Here is a 19,340-nt window from a genome sequence, read left to right as displayed (position 1 = left end):
CTTTTATTTACATCAGTTTTAACAAGACAAATGGTTGCAGGGATTTTTTTTTTTAGGTTTAACCTCCGCCGTGCTACAGTGCGGCTTGGCATGGAAAGGCAACAAGTATTTTCAGTTCTTCGGGGAGTTTTTAATGAAGTCTAATCTGTTGCTAAACAGGAGAAGTTGCTCACAGCCAAGACCAACAAATGGATTTAAATCAATGTGAGTGTTTTTTTTGCCTAAGATTTGGTCCAAATGTTTACCGTGAGGTAAGATCTCCATCATGTGCTTCTGCAGTGGGAATTAAACTGGAAATATTTGATTCCGCACTAGGGCTGCAACGATTAGTCGACGTAATTGATTACGAATCAATCCTCAAGAAATAATGTGGAGGATCATTATTTCGTAGATGAACAAACATGCCTGTTTGTTCATTAAATATCAGCCTATGACGCTAGTACATAATGCGCTTTTTCGCACGTCGGACAATCATGGAACAAGCTTGATTAGCGAACGATGGTAAATGCGTACTTTACGGCAGAAATTAGTGAATTGCAGCCCCGGTCAATACTAGCGTTTATACTGAATTGTAACACTCTTTCGCTTATCACTTATCGAGTTTGTTATTTAGGGCATGTTATTTCGATATTTAAGTTGTAAGAAATCTGTTTAACTGTAATAAACATTGCATACAACATTTAAATCGTGAATTAATATACCTAGGCGTGAAGATTTAAGCAAGTTGGGTTAAACAGAACTACAAAATGGGCGGTGAAAATAAAGACGATAATCTTGACTAAGCGACTAATCAAGAAAATAATCGATAGATTAGTCGACAGCAGAAATAATGGTTAGTTGCAGCTCTATTCCTCACAGTCTGGCAGGGATAGCGGAGCCACTTTTTGGAAACCAGTGGACTAGAGGCCAAGTTGGACTGGAAACCTCCCTCAAATGAAGAGCAGGCGACTCCAGGCACCGCCGCTTTGACGCGTTTCTGCGGAGAAGTCGCAGGTGTGCAATTGATAACGTCATCGTCACGATTCACTGCAACGCTCGATGGAATGATAACATTTTCTTCCAGCTGTCAAGCAAAGTCAAAGTTTTGGCAACGGCAGGAAAAGATCTATCTGCAGATAATCAAAACAGCCGGTGAGGTACTCGAGTTGGCTTCTTTTGTTGCCGAAGCCGTCAGTTGCGCATGGCTTTTTTTTTTTTTTTCTCGCCCTTTCTTTTTTCTTTTTTTTTTTGCGTGAAGCTCTGCGTGCCAGATCGAAGCGGAGTGGAAACGCTCCCTGCAGCCACAGATTGCCTTTTATTACTGTAGCCAGTGTTTGAAGACTGAACTGCCTGTTTCTTTTCCCTGTACGGCTTGTTTAAACTAATATCAGACTGCTTCCAACCGCCTGTAGTAAATATGAATGACGCATATTGGATGAAATTATTGCCAGGAAGATGATCATAAGGCCGCTAATCGACCAGAAATTCCCTTTGCACCTGAGGGAAATGGTGCGGCTCCACACCGACAAACGCCAGCCGATCTGCTGGTTCCCGCTCTGACCCCCGACCTTTCTTTACTCAAGATTCAGTAGCTAGAATAAACACCTTTTGGGGGGACATTTTCAATATTTAATCATTATTTACACCCATATTTAGCTTTTTTTCTTCTCCCAAATCAACCTTTTTACCAGAACAATCCCGGAGCCTGTGCTGGGGGTTTGGTTGTGTTTCATGCTGGAAGAACAGCCGCTTTGTGCCAGTTCAGTGTCTTTGAGACGAGCGCATGCGTTTCATGCCAAATCCAACCAGGTGGCACAAATTGTAAAAGGCACCGTTGACGCACATTCAGGCTGCCAAGCCGCAAAAATCAATTTTGACTGCGATTTATTGAAGTTAAAATGCTTCCACAATTGAAAAAAAAAGAAAAAATGAATGCTTCCAACAATTGCACCTGTCTTCCAACTACCCTCAACCAACTACCCCCATTCTCCCTCCAAAATAAAAGTATTCTGGGTGAGCTGGGTGTTTTAAGCCCAATGGTTTTTACTGAATATATGACACACATGCACCCACACACACACACACACGCCGGCGTCTGTGGTGTCCAGCGTCCTGTTGCTGATGCTCGCCTCGCTCCGTCCCGCTCACTCGCTCGCTCGCTCGCTCGCTCGGTTGGCCACGAGTATTGCCAGGACGACAGCTGCTCCGACTTCACATTCCCCTGCATGTGATCCCCGTTTGGGAACTCAGGGGAAAGTCTGCCTGGGACAGAACACACACACACACACACACACACTCACTCTCTCTCTCTCTCTCTCTCTCTCTCTCTCTCTCTCTCTCTCTCGCACACGGTGAGAAACATATGTACTTTTAGGCACACACACAGAAGCTCCCTCACACACACACACACACACACATTTGTGCAGCAGGGCGGGAGCTGTTGGGCGGGAGAGGCTAGATGTCACAGGCCTCATAATGGAGGAATGTCCCTTTAAGCCGCCTCACACCAGAGGCTGGAAAATCAAATTGTCATATCAATAAGCTGCTCACCCACTAAAAAGTAAAAAAAAAAAGAAAAACCTCTCCCGCCTCCCTGTCCCCTCCCTTCTCTCTTTCTTTCCGTCTCACCCGTCCTGAAAAGCAGGTTAGAAGTTTTTTTTCACAAGAGGGCTTTGCAATTATTTTCGGTGTCATCTCGTGGAGGTTTTAGGAGGGACAGCAGACGAGGGCTGAGGCCGGGGAAGGAGAACGCGGATGCTCGGCGAAGCTGAGCTGTACTTTCTTTCTTTCTTTTTTTTTTTCCTTCCTCCTTGCGGCGAGATTAATGGAAATATAATTCAATTGTAGCTGCGACCCAAAGGCCGACTAAAAGCCTGCACGCATCAAACGCAACATCTGTGTGTGTGTGTCCCCCCACTCCTGCCTTTCTTTCAGTCCCTTTTGTTCTTCTCAGGCGGAGCTGCTCCTTCACATCCATCACGTGCTTTCCTTCCTAAAGGTCCCTGATTATAGCCGTTTTTTTTTAATCCATACATTTATTTTTCATTCCAGATTCCAGCGAGGCAGCTTTGCATTATTAATCATCCACAAAAAATGCTCTTTGTCTCCAGGAAGCTGCACATTTAGCCTTCTGTTTAAAGCCTGCTGCTGCTGCTGCTGTAAGAGCCTCATATCTGGGAGTGGGCAAAAAAACCAAGGCAGTGTGAGAAGGTGGATTGTGTTGCTACTCACCTGGGAAAGTTATCTTGCCCTTTGTGACATCACAGTGGGAACACTTTCTTTGGTGCACATCTGGAAGCAGAAGTCGACCAACCAGCAGAATTAAAGAAGGGACTTTGCTCACTTTTCAGGGGACACAAATTGTTACAAACAGTAGTTAAGATTTCTATTTTTTTATTTTTGCACAATATGGGACCTTTACAGTTTTCTAGATTGTTCTTATGAAATTAGTCCTTGCGGCTTCTCTGCCGGCCTTGTCAGTCAGCTTCTGTTTGGAATCTCTGGCTGTCCAGTGACGATGCACCCAGCAGATGGTGCGTGCCATTTCTTCCTCGTTGGTTGTTTTTTTTTTTTTTTTTTTTTCCCCTTCTTCCTCTACTCGGTAACATTTTGCCGCGCACGTTAGCAGCTCCGCATGCGTTTGTTCTGCTCTCTTTCTCTCTGCTGCAGATGCAGCCTGAAATCACGTCTGTCACACTGGCCTTAATCTCGGGGTTAGCAGCTGCCAGTTGATTGTCTGTGCACGAGTGCGTGTGCGCACGCGCGCCTGCCAGCGTGTGTGTGTGTGTGTGTGTGTGTGTGTGTGTGTGTGTGTGTGTGTGTGTGTGTGTGTGTGTGTGTGTGTGTGTGTGTGTGTGTGTGTGTGTGTGTGTGTGTGTTGTGTAATGTAGTGTGAAGATTTCAAACATCTAGACGCCTCTCAGTGCTTTGGGCAAATGAAAGTTTTAGACGTTGGTTCAGTTTTAAAAGCCGTCGCTTTTCTTTTTTTTATGAGTTCAGCGTCGTCGTCTTTGCTTTTCTTACCGAGAGTCAGATAAGACAATCAGCGCCGCTCTTGTCTTTGAACACTAAATAAAGAGTCCAGAGCAGCGAGCTGATTAGCTTAGCTCAGAATAACAACTGGAACAAAGGGAAACTGCAACCCCTAAAGTGAATCTCAAAGGCGGAGCTCCAGCCATTCCTACACCATTTAACACAGAAGAAGGCGTTTCTTCTCTTTTTCTGGCCTTATTAGCTGCGTTTTAATTACCCTTAGAATTGCAAAAACCTAAATATCACAATGAAAAACTGGTAATGGAAACATCTAAATTTAAAAAAAAACACCTCAAATGTCGCTGAAAGGTTTTCACGCTCTCATGAGGTGCTTTTTCAGACGTATCGATATAGAGGTATATCGCAAAAGTGTCATGGAAACACTTTTTTCGCATTTACGTGTCACCGGACGTGACGCACGGGGAGTCACATGACCAGTTCACTTCAAGTGAAAATGGTGCGTTACGTTTGGACGGAGGAGGAGACGGAATATTTTTTTACGAAGTAATTAAAGAGAAAAATATATCAACCATTCTTGACAGCAAACAAACGTAAACAAACAAAAGCAAACGTAATTTTCGTCAATCTCACAGGACGAGATTTTACGAATTAGACACCATTCACCTGCAATTCGCAATTTGTACTTTGTCGAATTTTAGAAATATCGCTTTTATTCTGCAAAAAACTGTCACGTAAGCGCAGCCATTGTTAGCTCTCTGCTCAGATGAAATCCATTCTGTTTTTTCAGAACTATTGGAATGTTTTGTTTTCTTTAAACAGGCCTCAGTCTGAAAGTGGTCTTTGCAGGTGCCTACATGTTATAGCCGTAGAATATGCAACTCATAAGAGGTCTCTCAGAAAGGGTTTGTGTCTCGGCTGGCATTTCACAGCTGCTGCTCCTACGTCTTGCCATAGTCAGGGAGGGAGGACAGCAGTATCTCACTTAATGGCGACCCACCCGGGAAGCGTTCTCCCCAAATAAACATTCTACCTTCCCCTAAACCCACAGCATAATGACCGACTGGACGGTGTTCCATGTTGCTGTACTTGTCCGAATCAGCGATTCTGGCTGGAATGGCAGCAACCTGCCCAACGCCCAGAAATACGGAATGGTGGAAGCGGGGAAGGAAGGAAGGAAGGAAGGAAGGAAGGAAGGAAGGACGTGGCGGCCTCGCAGCTCATTCGTGGCGATGCTGGAGTTGCGGCGCCAGACAATGGGCTCTTTTTCACCCGCCGTTTCTCAGACACACACACTCCGTAACACACAGCGTGCTCAACACTGAGGCGCCTTGTCCGGGAAGCAGTTGTTGCTCCTGTGGCACAATATTTGCCTCTTATTATTTCATTACAAGCCCCTTCTTGCTGCCGCTCTGTCCACCCCTGCTTCCAATTTACTCATCCACCCCCCCATTCGTGTGTGTGTGCAGTTGTGGGTCTCCGCTCACCACCACCACCACACTGTCACTTGTATCTCGGCTGTACGATAACCAGGGCTGATTTGAACAGCGAGACGCCGCTGACATCGCGTCTCCGTTTTTTGGGGGTTTTTTTTCGGGCTGCATAATGAGGAAGAATGCAGAAGGGGGACGAGGGGAGGAGAAGAAAAACGGGGGAATGTCATCGTTATTCTTTAATTCTGTGGAATTTTCTTCCTCCCACTCCGTGGCCTTGGCCCCTGCGGGCGGTGCTCATTAGCCCCCTTGGCCTCCTCAAAACAGGTGGGGCATGTTTGGCACAACCCTCCGACATGCAGTCGGGGCCTAATTGGGTTTGGAGGAGCTCTGCTTTTACACACACACACACACACACACACACACACACACACACACACACACACACACACACACACACACACACATGCATGCATCACTCATACCCTTCCCCCCCAAAATCCCCAACCCTCCCCCCACCTCCACCCTCCCCACCTTTTCACACTTTTTCCCCTTCAATTCTTAAAGAGCCCAATTGTCCCCCTTCACTATTCCCCAGGGTGAGGTGGCGGGTTCCTGCGCCGCTAGTGTGTAAATTCTGCCCGGGGCCTGTCTCCAGGCTTTGGATGACTGACTGGGGTCCTGGCCTTCCTCCTACCACCCCACCCCCCATTCTCTTTTTTTTTTGGTTGTTTGTTCTCCAATCAATTGGCAATAAGCACCTCTGCTCACACAAATCCCAGTGATTGCAGGTTTGGGCAGCAAGTTGTTTGTCGCAGACCAATTGTCCCCCTCAAATCCCCAAAATGTCAGCAGGCTGCTCCCGCTCTTCCTTCTCTTTGTTGCTGTTTTAAATGCAGAAAGTAATGCAGGTTTTTGTTTTTTTTCGAAGGGTGATGGGGAAATGTTTATTTTGATAAACTCTGCTGCTTGTGAAGCAACAATGAAAAAACATGTTTTTTTAATTCTTTAAAAAAAAAATCCAAACACCTGCTTGCTGTTTTTGCTAATTAGCAAGCTGGCTACAAGAGACGTCTCTGCTTTTTTATTTTTTTTTACTTTATTGATATTGCACTTTATCGAACCTAATGTAGGAGACAAGATAACTAACCCCTTTGCTGTAACATTAGCAACTCCATGCGAGCGAGCTAGGTAGCAGCAGGCTAATTGAGTCCAACATGGCTCCGCTTCAAAACAAAAAACCCTCAGTCATGCTGGACTTCGGTCAAAAAGGGCAGTTTTGCTTGAAAATGAGATGTTCTCGTCCTCCGGTCGCCGCCTTCACGCTGCGTTTTCATGTTGTGTTTTTTTTTTTCCTTCTGTATTTCTCATGTGCCGCTGTCACAGAGAGGAGGGGAGACAGATGGCTCACCTCAGCGTCGGCTCTGCAGGAAGGACGTCCAGTTGAGCCGCAGAAACATGCACGCTGACATAACCGGGGACTAGCTGCTAAATTGACTGGTAGCCAGATTTGTCGGAAGATTTTTTTTCCTTGGACGCTGCGTTTCCCTTCCCTTCCCTTCCCTTCACCTCTCCTCTCCTCTCCTCTCCTCTCCTCTCCTCTCGGGCGCTTTATCCTCATGCGACTCTCCTCTGCGTTGCCGTGCGTTTGTTAGCGTCCTCGGTTAGACGTTAGAAGCCTCGGCGCCGCACGTCGGTTTGTGTATTTAAAGCAGCATCTGCAGCCTCTTTTTTTCTTCTTCTTCTTCTTCTCCCCTTCCCCACCCGACCACCCCCCTTACACCCCATCCCACCCCCCACATCTTCATCCCGGGAAAATACTTGACAGCGGCTTGAAAGCGTGTTTTTGTGGTCTCGCCGCAGCCTCTGGCTTCTTTTGTCCACACACACACATACACACACACACACACACACACACACAGTTCATCACCGACACTGCTTGGCTCAGATGCATCTCATCATCCTGTTTATTCATATGTGCAATCATGTATTTTTTTTAACTATTCATACACACGAGATGTAGCAACTGATAAAAAAAGAATGTGTGTGTGTGTGTGTGTGTGTGTGTGTGTGTGTGTGTGTGTGTGTGTGTGTGTGTGTGTGTGTGTGTGTGTGTGTGTGTGTGTGTGTGTGGCAGAGGTGAAGAGGCTCAAATTTTCTAACCTCCTCATCACTCCAATTTCACACACACCCTTCCAGTGCGTGCACACACACACACACGCACACACAGAAACACCCTGTTGCCCCGAGTCTCTTGTGGCGACTGATAAATGGGGACACTGGAGGCCTCACAAAGACACTCGTGCACTAAAACGTATATAAAATCACACTGCCAAACACACTAATCCCAGCTAGAGGGAAGGTCTTGTGTGTGTGTGTGTGTGTGTGTGTGTGTGTGTGTGTGTGTGTGTGTGTGTGTGTGTGTGTGTGTGTGTGTGTGTGTGTGTGTGTGTGTGTGTGTGTGTGCAGTTGCTTGTGTAATGGGGCCACCTGTCTACTCATTAGCCTCGTTACTCAGCCCTCCCTCCCTCTCCCTAAACTCCCCCCAGCCCCTATTTTTTTTTCCTCCCCCCTGATCACAACTGGGACCCATCAGTAATCTGACATCACCAGACAGCAGGGATTATGTCATCCCGTGCAGGTGTGTGTGTGCGTGTTGGGTGGAGCAATCTAAGAGCAGCGTGTCCATATGTGTTAGCTTTAGTGGCTAAGTGATTGCTTTGACCTCCGGTATCAGGAGGGATATGAACATAACGAAGGGCGCAGTACGCACACACACACGCACGCACGCTCACTTCGGCCCGCGAGCGTCACCTCCACTCCCTCTCTCTCCTCTTCGGCAGTGAGGACGGCCTCTGGCTGTCATCATTGTCATTTTCCGACTTGCTGCTTCCACAGTTGTGATCCCGACTTTCTCTCTCCGCTTCGGGACGTCGCAGCTGATTGCTGTTCTTCAGCCAAACGTGCACTTTCACTTAATTTCGTCTTGAGGCCGCTGGTTAATTTGTCGTCCTCGTGAACCAAAAGCTATCATCTAAAATCCCAAAATAGATGCTTATTCGTTTATTTATTTACGTTCTTGCCTTCTTACATAATTTCTAAAATATTTGTGGGAGCAGATAGTTGATGTCACAGTGTCGTCAGCTCTTTTCAGCATCGCTGTTGATGTGGCGATTTTACAAAATGTGTTTTAGCAGTAAAGCAGGGTGAAGGCAAAGTGGGGACTTTCAACTTTGTAACTGCAATACAGTTTTGTGTAAAAAAAAAAAAAAAAAAAAAGGTCTAAAAGAGAGAGTAAAAAGCTGAGGCCTGTTCACTCCTGGATACAGGAAGTGAGTTCCTGGATTAACTCGTACGCCAATAAAAGTTGTTGCAAAATGTAAAGATGCCATCGTAAACTGCACATGGAGACATTATTTTGGCTAATGAAGCAAATTAAAAGTGCCCCATAATTAGGGAATTATTCTGTATTGGCAGGAAAAAAACAAAAAAAACAGGAGGCAGACATTAGATGAGGACGATGAGGATTAATGAGTTTTGGGGCTCGGGGGAATTCTAATGGGGTTCATTTACATTTCTTAGAATTCTCTGCTTTTTACCACATACCAGGTGCCTTCAGGTATTTGGGGATTTTTTTTTTTTTTTTCAGCCTGAATTCTTCTCCAGCTGAATCAGGGCATGAAGTATGAAGGCTATTACGAAATCACTGACGTTGGTAACAAAAAAAACAAAAACAAAAGTGCAGCACTCCCAGCAGAGCGGCGCCATCGACATATCGGCCGGCTCCTGTCAGCGCTCGCGCGGAATTTGAGCGGTGGGGGAAAAAGTGACCGCCGATCGCTTGTCTTGTCTCGTGCTCATCTCCTCCTCTCCACATCCATCTTATTCCCCTCATCACCCCCCCTCCACCACGTCCTCCGCCCCTCCGCGCCGAGGCAGACAGCTCTCTGGGCCGCTGCCAGTCGAGTTACATGAGTGAACAGGCGGCTGTACATTCCTGCCGAACATAGCTTTGCACTCAGGGGATTCCCTCCCCTCCTCGGCCCCGCTCACTCACTCGCTCCGTCCCTCCGTCCGTTCGTGCGTTCCTCCAGCCGCGGGCTACACTTACATCCCCGCCGTCGCCGTCCGTGTTTGTTCTTTTCCTCCTCCCCCGTCCCTTGTCGTGCAGTCACGGAAAGGATGCCTTGTCTTCTGTTTGGTTTTGTTTTTTTTTAACAACCAAAGCTCACTGACCCGTGTGTTATTTTGCACCTCGTGGCATCAGCTGAGTTTTTCACACACGGTTTTCTGTTAACGGGGCAGCGTGGGGCAGGAAGGCCCTTCATTGCGTCTCGGAGCGTTTCGTGCAAAGTGGATTGAAATTTTGTCTCAGCGTTCAGCAGCACAGCGTTCGCCTTTCACATTTCCCCCCCCACACACACACTTTCTGTTCCTCTTTTGATCGACTCTGGGTTCCGGTTTCTATCTCCGCTACTTGCGTCTGCGGTCGGGATTTGCATGGTCTACAACTTTGTTATCTCACGCTGCTGTTTCTCTTTTTGTCTCGATCGTGTAAATGTCATTTGTGCCCGTTTCCCAACTTTCCAACCAGCTTTACAGACATCCGCAAATATTTATATTTGCCAAGAAGTGCCGACCTTGTGAAAAGTGTCACGGTCGTACGTCTCCGAACATTTTCTCAATTTAAGTCCATCAGAATCACAACAAGCTATTACCAAAGCAGATTTTTCTGCGCAGACACAAACATTGTTTTGTTGGCGGTTTGAGTTCAGCCGAGTTTTCCTTTCTGCAGGTTATGAGAACGAATCCTGTTTATGTGTATGAAGGACTCCCTCTTTTGTTGCCGCGGTATTAAAGGAGCTCTCCAGACCTCCTCTCATAACCTTCTCAGAGTTTACCGTCGCAGGTCGTAATCGCTTCTCAGACGGCTAAATACCGCATATCATTTCCACTTTCGTCGCGCAAAAAAAAAAAAATAAAAACGCCAGACTTGGCCTGCTCCTCTCAGTCCCGCTGCTCAGCCACATCAGCGGATCACATTCTGCCTGCAGAAGTCTGCAGAAAACTGAGGCGCAGCCTTAACGTGCACGCCGAGAGAAAATATGAGATGGAAGACGTTTCAGGAAGCAGTGCGCCTCGGCACAGTCTGATTTTTCTCCCTCCCCGCGGAGAGCAAAACAAAGAACCTCCACCAGGAGGAAAGTCGTGTCGTCTCCTCCTTCGCCGCGTCCGCGTCGCCTCTTTCCAGCGCTGTCATCGCCGACTCCTCTCACTCCTCTTCCTCCTCTTCCTCCTCTCAGCTTTCTTTTTTTTTTTCTCCCGCTGTCTCCTGCCCGTCTTCTGTGTTTAAAGTCCAAACTACCAACGCGGCGCTGTCTGAGTCCTGAGGCTGTTATTGATTGACTAACTAAGAGAAGGAGGAAGAGAGGAGGAGAGTCGAGCCAAGCAGGGCGGAAAGGAAGAGACGACTGCAGAGCTCATCTGAACCGGAGGCTCTATTTCTGTCCGTCTTGAAGCATCATTACCGGGAGAAGCGCACCCGGGACACACAGGACGCGATGACGAATGGACAGCGGAGGAGTTGACGAGGCGGCGAAGGGTGAGGGTTTAGATGGAGGGGAGGCGGGAGGGGTGTCGAAGCTGAAGGATTGAGATGCCGCACGGGCCCAGTTTTTCCGCTGCCTGAAGCCTCAAGTCTGTCCCCTGACAACCGAGTCTGATTGTTTTGTCTGTTGCATAAAGGTCCGCGTCCATCTTTGCCTTTGGTTTTCAAGGATTTGCGCCTTTCCTTGAAGTAGCTTTATCATCCGCCCGTCCGTCCATCCATCCATCCATCCATCTATCACTTTTCTGTTACAGCTTCCCCATCACTCAGGGTGGAGTCTGTCCCTGCTGCCTCAGGGTCGAAGGCGCGGTTACACACTGGACAAGTTGAAAGTTTCTCAAATTTCAAAGGCGACGCAAACTCACAACCTATCTGGCCATGGATGTATTATAAGAACTGGATACTGGACTGGCAATATGGCGGTGAGCCGATTTTTCCCAGTGGCCACTCGATGTACTGCAGCAAAAAAAAATGCCCTTGGCCCCAAAAGCATTCTTCCCATAGAACGCAATACAAAAATAATTGCCTCTAAAATGGCTGACAGGACGACTGTGACCTGAAACGCCATTCATAGCAAATTTTTCGATTGTAGATTTTTTTAAACATTTAAGAAAAATTATAAAGGGCAGAAAATCACCAGAAAACAGAGGCATGATGGGAAGTGACACTACTGTGCACTATGGGCCCACTAATGCAGAAGTCAAAAACTTTTCCGGCGTACGCGCTGGGTGAGCAACTTCATTGAAGTGAAAGGGCCGCCGTCTTCTTGCTCTGAGGTTCGACCGACCTCACTGCCATGTGACAGAAAGGTCTGGAATTCTCTTTGCCTGATTCTTGTGCTCGTTCTCACTTTGGAGCAACAGTGGTGAACTGTTTTGTGCCGTTTCTGACATTCAACCAGAATTCTGTCAGTCTGAATGTTGCGAATTCCTCCAAACATAGACTTCCCTTGTAAACGGAAGCCCCTTTTTTGTTCTCAAAATTCCATCTTGTGGTTCTTTCTAGTACGACGTCATATTCAATACTTTAGATTGCTGTGATACCCATCCTCAGAGCCCACTCAGAAAATGTCAGATTGTCTGGAAAATATCAACGCTGCACGTTTGAAGAGAGCTCAAGCACCCAAGTGATGATTAGTGCCGCAGTGGAGATTCAGCGAAGGTCTGCTGAGATTCAGGTCTTGGCACGTCGCCCCTCGGCCCTCATTTCACCGAGCAGTCACACTCACACCGACACGGTTGATATCATCTGCGCCTACTGCCTACACATTCCGTGCCACTAAGCGACACGCACCGCGGCCTCACGGTGCAAACATAGAGACGTGCGTGCAAAAGATGCCACGCTGCCAGGAAATGGTTTTGTCTGGTGTAGGTTTTCACCCTATTGAATTCCAGTTGTGCTCTGTGACCACAATGGGTTAAGAAAAAAAAAACAACAGAAAACCGTTTGGTTTCAATTCACAGAAAACCTCAGTAAGAACCGCTGTGACCTCGGGGCAAATCAAAAACACAGCGTCAGACACACGGAGTTCCCAGCGACGCTGATGTTGCGATCTCGTCATCTGAATTTTTGGGGCAAAGGTGCTGTTGAAAACAACCAGTGGTGAGCCCAAACCTCAACATAGCCTGGAGAGGGGTTTTTTGTTGTCTGGATCACGTCTTCAGCATGTTGCTTCAGATTAGTGATGTTGGCTTCACGATTGCGTGATGAAATCAAAGGCTTTAGAGCCTGACTGGGTGATTAACCACATTAAAAAATAAATAAATAATTAACGCCTCAGGCCTGTATGCACGAAGCATGAATCCGTCGCACAAAGGTAACCCTGCTGTACCGGCATGTAATTAAGTTGGCATAGTTTAGCTAACGATAGCAACAGGCAACAGCTTTATTCGGCTAACACGGTTAGCGGAAGTTCTGGGAACGTGTCCAAGGTGCGGTGCGGTGCCAAAGACGGAAATATTAATTTTGTGGTGGGTGATAATCAAGATATGTTGAGCTGCCACAAATACAACTGAAATACACTTCAAAACGCTGAACGCCTCGTGTGCAGCACCACTTGCCTTTTTTGTTGTGAAGATCAGTCATACTGACAAAGGACGACATGTTCAAGGATTCAGATCAGTTTTCCAACAATACAGTAAAGATCTGCAAACATAAAGTGTCTTGTTATCTTTCAGTTGCTGCTGTAGTGGCGCAAAAGAAAAATACAAGACAACTTTGAATTTGATGCAGCGTGTCAAATTCTTGAAAGAAAGTAGGATTTTCCATATATCACAGTCAAAATGCAGTCAATCGCCATAGCATCAGTAAACCAAGCGTACCATTGGAGGAAAAAAATGTGAGGCCGACTGGAGAAGCGGCTCTCGATGGCAGACCTGGTCCCCTGCTATAAGAACTGAATCCAGTGAGGCCGCCTGTGAGAAACTCCTAGCATGACTCTGGCCCTCGAACCCTTGAAAATGGACTTTTCAGGTTCAAAAAACATGTTTTACTTTCTCAAGCTATTGGAGTTCTGGTTCATATTTAGAGGCGTTGCCGAGCAGATCCGCTTCCAGCAAACATCCGTCAACTATTAATAAGTCATCGCGCGATTCTCCTTACACGGAGTGCAGCTCCTGCCGCCGTCAACCCCTATTTGAGCGCCCGCGTTTGGCGAATGGCGCGTCGAGACACAAACCTCATTATTGGAACAAAGCTCCCGACGAATGTGTCGCGGCGGATGCTCGTCGGGCTTCGCTTGCATCCGTCACCGCATCTCGTTAATGTGCTTCAACTGATCGCCAGGGCGCCCGGGGGGGGGGGGTTTCTCCACGCTAACTTTAAGAGATGCGCCGAGAGAAGAGGCGCCATGTGAAGGAGAAGATTTTCTTTAAAAACGAGAGAGAGAGAGAGAGAGGGAGAGAGAATGGGTGTTTACGAGGGATAGTGGAGGTTGTGGAAGCTGTGATTTGTGACCCCAGGAAATAGGCAAAGGGCTCATTTTCCAGCGGGCTGGGTGCGAGAGCGACAGGCCCAGGCGCCGACTGTTTCCTCTTGATAACACCGGGCCACTCAGCCGCGCGTTCGCACGCGCACTAAATTCTCAAACCGACGTTGCCTCTCCCGGGCCAGAACGGGTAATTTGTGGCTTGCCGCTTTCGCCGGTGTTTATCCCCAACTATTGTCACATGCTTAGCTGTGACGACCGGCGGGGAGTTTATTTTGAGTGCGAGCGCTTAAAAGACGGAGACGAGGTGATGGTTACTCCGGACAAATTGTACGTTTTCCTTTCCCAATTCTATTCACAACTCGCACACTGTGGGATTATAGCGTAAGGCCCAATTTTATGGGATGGCGAATCTTTGGTTAAAACCAAGAGTTCAGTCCGCAGTTAAGTCCATTTTCAAATCGCAAAGGGAAACGTTGGACAAACTAGCACAACCCTCCAAAAGCTAAACTTTTTTTTGTTATTTATCTCAGTGTGCTGTGTTGTTTAGTCTTTGTTGCCACAGTGTTAACTGTGAAAGCAGCCAAGATCCGACCACTGACACTTCCCGCTCTGCTCTTTGTCACAGGATATTGTCAGACAAAACGTTTTGTGTGTTCCAGATTACAGCCTCCTCCTCCTACATCCATCTCCTGCTTCCTATTCACCAATTCTTTTTTCTAATCGCAAAAACTCAAACATTCGGTCAAACACGACTGACCCCTCACAAATCTCATACGGCCGTTTGCTGATGATAACCAGATGAAGTGGCCCGTCGGGGGAGGAGCGGCTATTTTTTTTCCCTTCTTTTCAAAATAAAAGAAAGGCTGCGTTCTCAAACAGCCTCGGCTCTCCGACTCCGAAAAAAAATTCCTGCCCGCTGAGCCGCGGGAACGGCGCGCTAAAGCCTCCGGAGACTGGAGCGAGCGCCGCGTTTGAGCTATGAAGCCGATTTGACAAGTTGCTGCGACTGCGAGGAGTTTCACCTGTGAGGGAGAAGGAAAAACCGTCAGCTCGCACGCGTCCCAGTACGGCGTGTCTGCTATCAAACTACTGGTGCAGCTTTATCATGAAATTTAACAGGAAAAGCCACAACAAGCGACCCGTATCGGAGACATTTTGGTTTGTCCAGGTCGTATTTTTGGATGTCATTTTTCTAGACAGGTGAGGGACTGAGGTGAGCGTCGCGGTAAAAGTCCGGGGGGGCTCAGCCGAACTGGAACGCGTGAGGCCTCGCTCAAAAGTAGCTCTGCGAAACGTGCGTGAGAGAAAGTGTTTGTGTTGTTTGCGTGCGTATGTGGGTCGAACCGTCATTACCGTGCAAAGTGAGCGCGCGGCCAGACATCATTAGGCTTTAAGGCGGGAAGAGTCTCTCCGCCGCGGCACCGCGACCCGCCAGACGCGACGGGAGGTTACGCCGTTTAAGATCATTTATTTGGGGCGGTCGGAGAGTTGCATAAATTCCAGCGTGCGAGAGTCAGAGGGGGAGAGAGAGAGAGAGAGAGAGGGTGGGCGAGCGAGTGTGTTTATGTGTGTGTTATTTATTTATTTTGCTTGGTAATATGCCCGAGCCTTCATTATAGCCGGAGCCATAACTTTGATTAATCACTTGGGCTCGGGGCCCTCACTGCTTTCACAGTATTAGAAAACTAATTGAAATTCTCTTCCGCCCCCTCCTCTCTCTCTCTCTCTCTCCCTCTCTCCCCCTCTTTTTTTTCCTCCTCGGCTGTTTCTCACTCTCTCTCTCTCTCTCTCTCTCTCTCTCTCTCTCTCTCTCTCTCTCTCTCTCTCTCTCCTTCGTGCCCGCGTCACGACGGGGCCCAAACAGAACCGTGTTTCTTCAGGAGAACAGAAGCCAAAAGGGGTAAAATGTCAAGGCTGATTTAATAGGCAAAGTCTCACTCGGGAGGGCACACACACACACGCACGCACACACACACACACACACACACACGCACGCACACACTGAGAGGCTCGCTTGTGCACAAACATACACACCCTTAACTCTGGGGAGTGTTAGGAATCCTGATAATGTCATCACAGGAATCTCCATAATGTGCCCCGGTTCTCCTGCAGGCTCCGGTCGGACTGAGCCTCCCGCTCTCACTCTCTCTCTCTCTCTCTCTCTCTCACTCTCTCACTCTCTCACTTTCTCCCTCTCTCGCCCCTGATTACAGAGATTTTTTTTTTTTTTTTTGCGTCAGGTTGATGGGATTTGGAGTTTCAGATGCGGGAATCGGAGGGGTTTGCTCGTTTTGTTCCCCGGGAACTCCCAGCCGCCGCCGGATTGAGGGTTTAGTCGCCTCATTGTCCCTGATCCTCCTCCCACAGCCGCCAGATTTGTTCGGTGCGCAGGGATCATTTTTTCCAGGCTATTGTTTAAAAAAACAAAACAAGAAAATAACTCCAGTGATGTTGGAGAATAAGCCCGTCTGTTAAGGCTTGCCAGGTGATGTCATGTGAGAGTCATTAAGCTCCTGATGACTAAAATATAAAGCCTGTCAAGTCAACTAATAAGCTGAGTTACTTTTTTAATGTTACGATGGAATGTAAAGTTGGCGACAAAAGATAGCTGTCCTCCTAGCTTACGGCTAGCGCAGGCATGGGCAAACTATGGCCTGTGGGCCATATGCGGCCTGTTAAGCTTTTTAATCCAGCCCACTGAATTTAAGAAATTATTTGAATAGGAAGTAATTAAAAAAAAAAGAAGCTGTATTTCATCAATGTTTTCAGTGTTTCAGGAGTCATTTCAGTGAAGAGCTAATTACCACGGGGCTTCAAAGACTGATTCTTTGTTGTAATGCTTTTGTTCATTTTCAAAAGACATTAATTACATCACGTTTTCTACATATCCCATGATATATTTTTCTCCTATGAGGTGGCTCACCAAACCACTCCAGTTGAAAAGTTTGCCCACCCCTGGGCTAATGCCATTGTGGTGCCATTCACTCACATGTTGCGAGTTTTGCCCAGAGTTCCAAGTTTTTGCAAAAACACCCAGACGGGAGCCTTTTTTTCTTTTCTTTTTTTTTTGTTCAATTGGATTTTAGATGGATGTTTTCTGTGGTTGCCAGTCCTACCCGTTGGCCTCCAGATCAGGGGTGCGCTTGTTTTTTGTTGCCTGGTATCTCCCAGCTGCCGCCAGATTGAGGTTTTTATCCGCGTCATTGTGCCTGATACCCCCACACACTCTCCCCTCCCCCTCCCCCCCGTCGCTGTTAGCAGGGATCTGTCAGCGCCGCAGCTACAGATGGAGGGTGTGGTTGCTGTGCATCGCAAGGCCAAAGTTGTTGACAGGAGTTGTCTCGTCGCAGGGCTTGTTTTTGCGCGGCGACCCTCGGTGGCCGCCGGATTTCGAGGGTTAAGTTATTTTGCTCGTCCAGGAGCTCCCCGCGGACGCTCGGATTTGAGCGGCTTTAGCCACTCCGGGTTTAATATCCAGACAATGCCACTGTGCTGCGTGACACTCGGCGCTTTGTGGCCTCTGTGCATCTCCCAGCTCCCTTGTTGCCGCCGAGCTTTGTGTTGTCAAGCCAGAGATCCAGCGATGGCAGCCCCTCTGTGTGCAGCCGGGCAGCTTATAGTGGGGGCGAGCAGGATGTGCTGCTGCTGCTCCCGCTGCTGCTCCCGCTGCTGCTGCTGCTGCTGCTGCTGCTGCTGCTGGTGATAGTTCGTGTTGAAAAGATTACTTTGCAAATGCAATAGCAAAGTTTACCCAATTGGAAATGGAAAAAATGTGAAAATGTAAAAGCAGTGTAACTGTTTCAATTACGTTGTCAAAGTAATGTAACTACCACACATTTGATTACATTTAGATTACTTTTCAATTATTATTTGTGCTATGTACAGTCTTGAGGGTTGAATGGAGCACTGTTTCCCACAAAATTCCACATTCTGATTAGTTCTACTTATTTTGGAATTAAATTACGTAAAGACGCAATTTGTTACTTCCCCAACACTGGTGACGTGGTAGAAGTTCTTCTTTCTTTCTTTCTTTTTGTCGGGTCAACATTCCACTGACGTGATGCGAACCCCGGAGAGGAAAGGAGAGGAGCAGAGTGCAGCCGCGTGATTCTGCGTTGCAGTTTTCCATCAGCCGCTCTTGTCCGTCCGTCAGCCCTGACGAATCCATAACAGCGCAGAGAGAGAGAGAGAGAGAGAGAGAGAGAGAGAGAGATGCGGCGCGTACACATGTAGCACGTGTGTGCGGCTAATGAGGACGAGTTGATTGATTAGATTGCAGTAATTAGCCGGAGTGTGGAGGCCCGGAAAGGTCTGCGTCTCGAGACGCTGAGCGACGCTGCACCATCACAGCGCCGCGGAAGAGCAGAACCACCACGGCTGTATGTATCTCTGATGTGGTGTGTGAGTCATCTCGTGTGCGTGTGCGTGTGCGTGTGTGTGTGTGTGTGCGCGCGTGTGTGCGTGTGTGTGTGTGCATTAGGACTGGAGACCAAATGATGTTTGCTGCGTGGAGATGTGTGTTGCAACGGTGAGATGTGCTTGTGCCAGCACTTTTGGTTCCTGCGCGGCCGCCGCGGCCCGAGCGCTGACCCGATCTCCTCCCCGCCGACAAATCAACTCTCTGGCCCCCCTCCCTCTGCCTCCCCCATCCTCCTCCTACTCATCCTTCTCCTCCTCCTCCTCCTCCTCCCCGCCATCTCATTTGAGTTTGACTTCCTGTCCGCCATGCAGATTTCCTCTGCACATCACAGGGCCTCCTCTGGTAAATGCAAATAATAGGGTATTAAATATGACAACCTCCCTCCCCTCAGACTTTCTTCTTTTCTTTTTTTTTTCTTTTCTTTTTGGAGCAGAGCGAGCAGAGCGAGCTGCCGCAGTAGAGCAATGTAAACGCCGCCACCACATGGGCAGCAGGGGAACTGCACAGCCTCGTCTTTGCCCATGTTTGCTGTTTACTCTAATCGTGAATTTTATTTTATTTTTTTAACAAAATAATGGTCTATTGTGCAGCAGTGCCAGTTTAAATTTCCTATATTATGTATGAAGGTTTTACCATAGTTCACTTTCCCAGTGTGTTTTTAAGTCAAGTGAACTCCCCAGAAATGAGCTGAGTTCATCCTTTACATCATTTAATCGCGTTAACTGAAATTCCCAGTTCTGTAAATCATCTCCTTGTGATGTCACAAAGGGTGCTAATACCCCTGCCAAGTTAGTGACGTCTTCTGTTAGTCGTTTATTCCGCCTTCACAGACTTTCTCATGGCCGCCTTGGCTTTGTCTCCTTCCAAACATTTGAAAAGTCCAGCAAAGGTTCAGTGTGCTGTTTTCTGGAGCTCTGCCGATTTGTGGAGCACAATTACTGGAATTGTGCAAGCACTTAAGTCAAGGATGAAAAATAAAGA

At 47.7% G+C, this 19,340-nt stretch overlaps 1 protein-coding gene across 1 annotated transcript in view; it reads left to right on the top strand.

Annotated features, from left to right (window-relative positions):
• The window catches only part of hs6st1a (heparan sulfate 6-O-sulfotransferase 1a), a 65,260-nt gene that overhangs the window by 36,621 nt on the left and 9,299 nt on the right, over positions 1-19,340 (top strand). The gene's annotated exons all lie outside the window — the stretch shown is intronic.

The sequence above is a fragment of the Nelusetta ayraudi genome, unplaced genomic scaffold, assembly GCF_046127955.1.
Source record: "Nelusetta ayraudi isolate G7.1 ecotype Tasmania unplaced genomic scaffold, CSIRO-AGI_Nayr_v1 ptg000007l, whole genome shotgun sequence".
Lineage (NCBI taxonomy): Eukaryota > Metazoa > Chordata > Actinopteri > Tetraodontiformes > Monacanthidae > Nelusetta > Nelusetta ayraudi.
The sequence above is the reverse complement of the archived record's forward strand: the minus strand, read 5'-3'. Positions and strand labels throughout refer to the sequence as shown.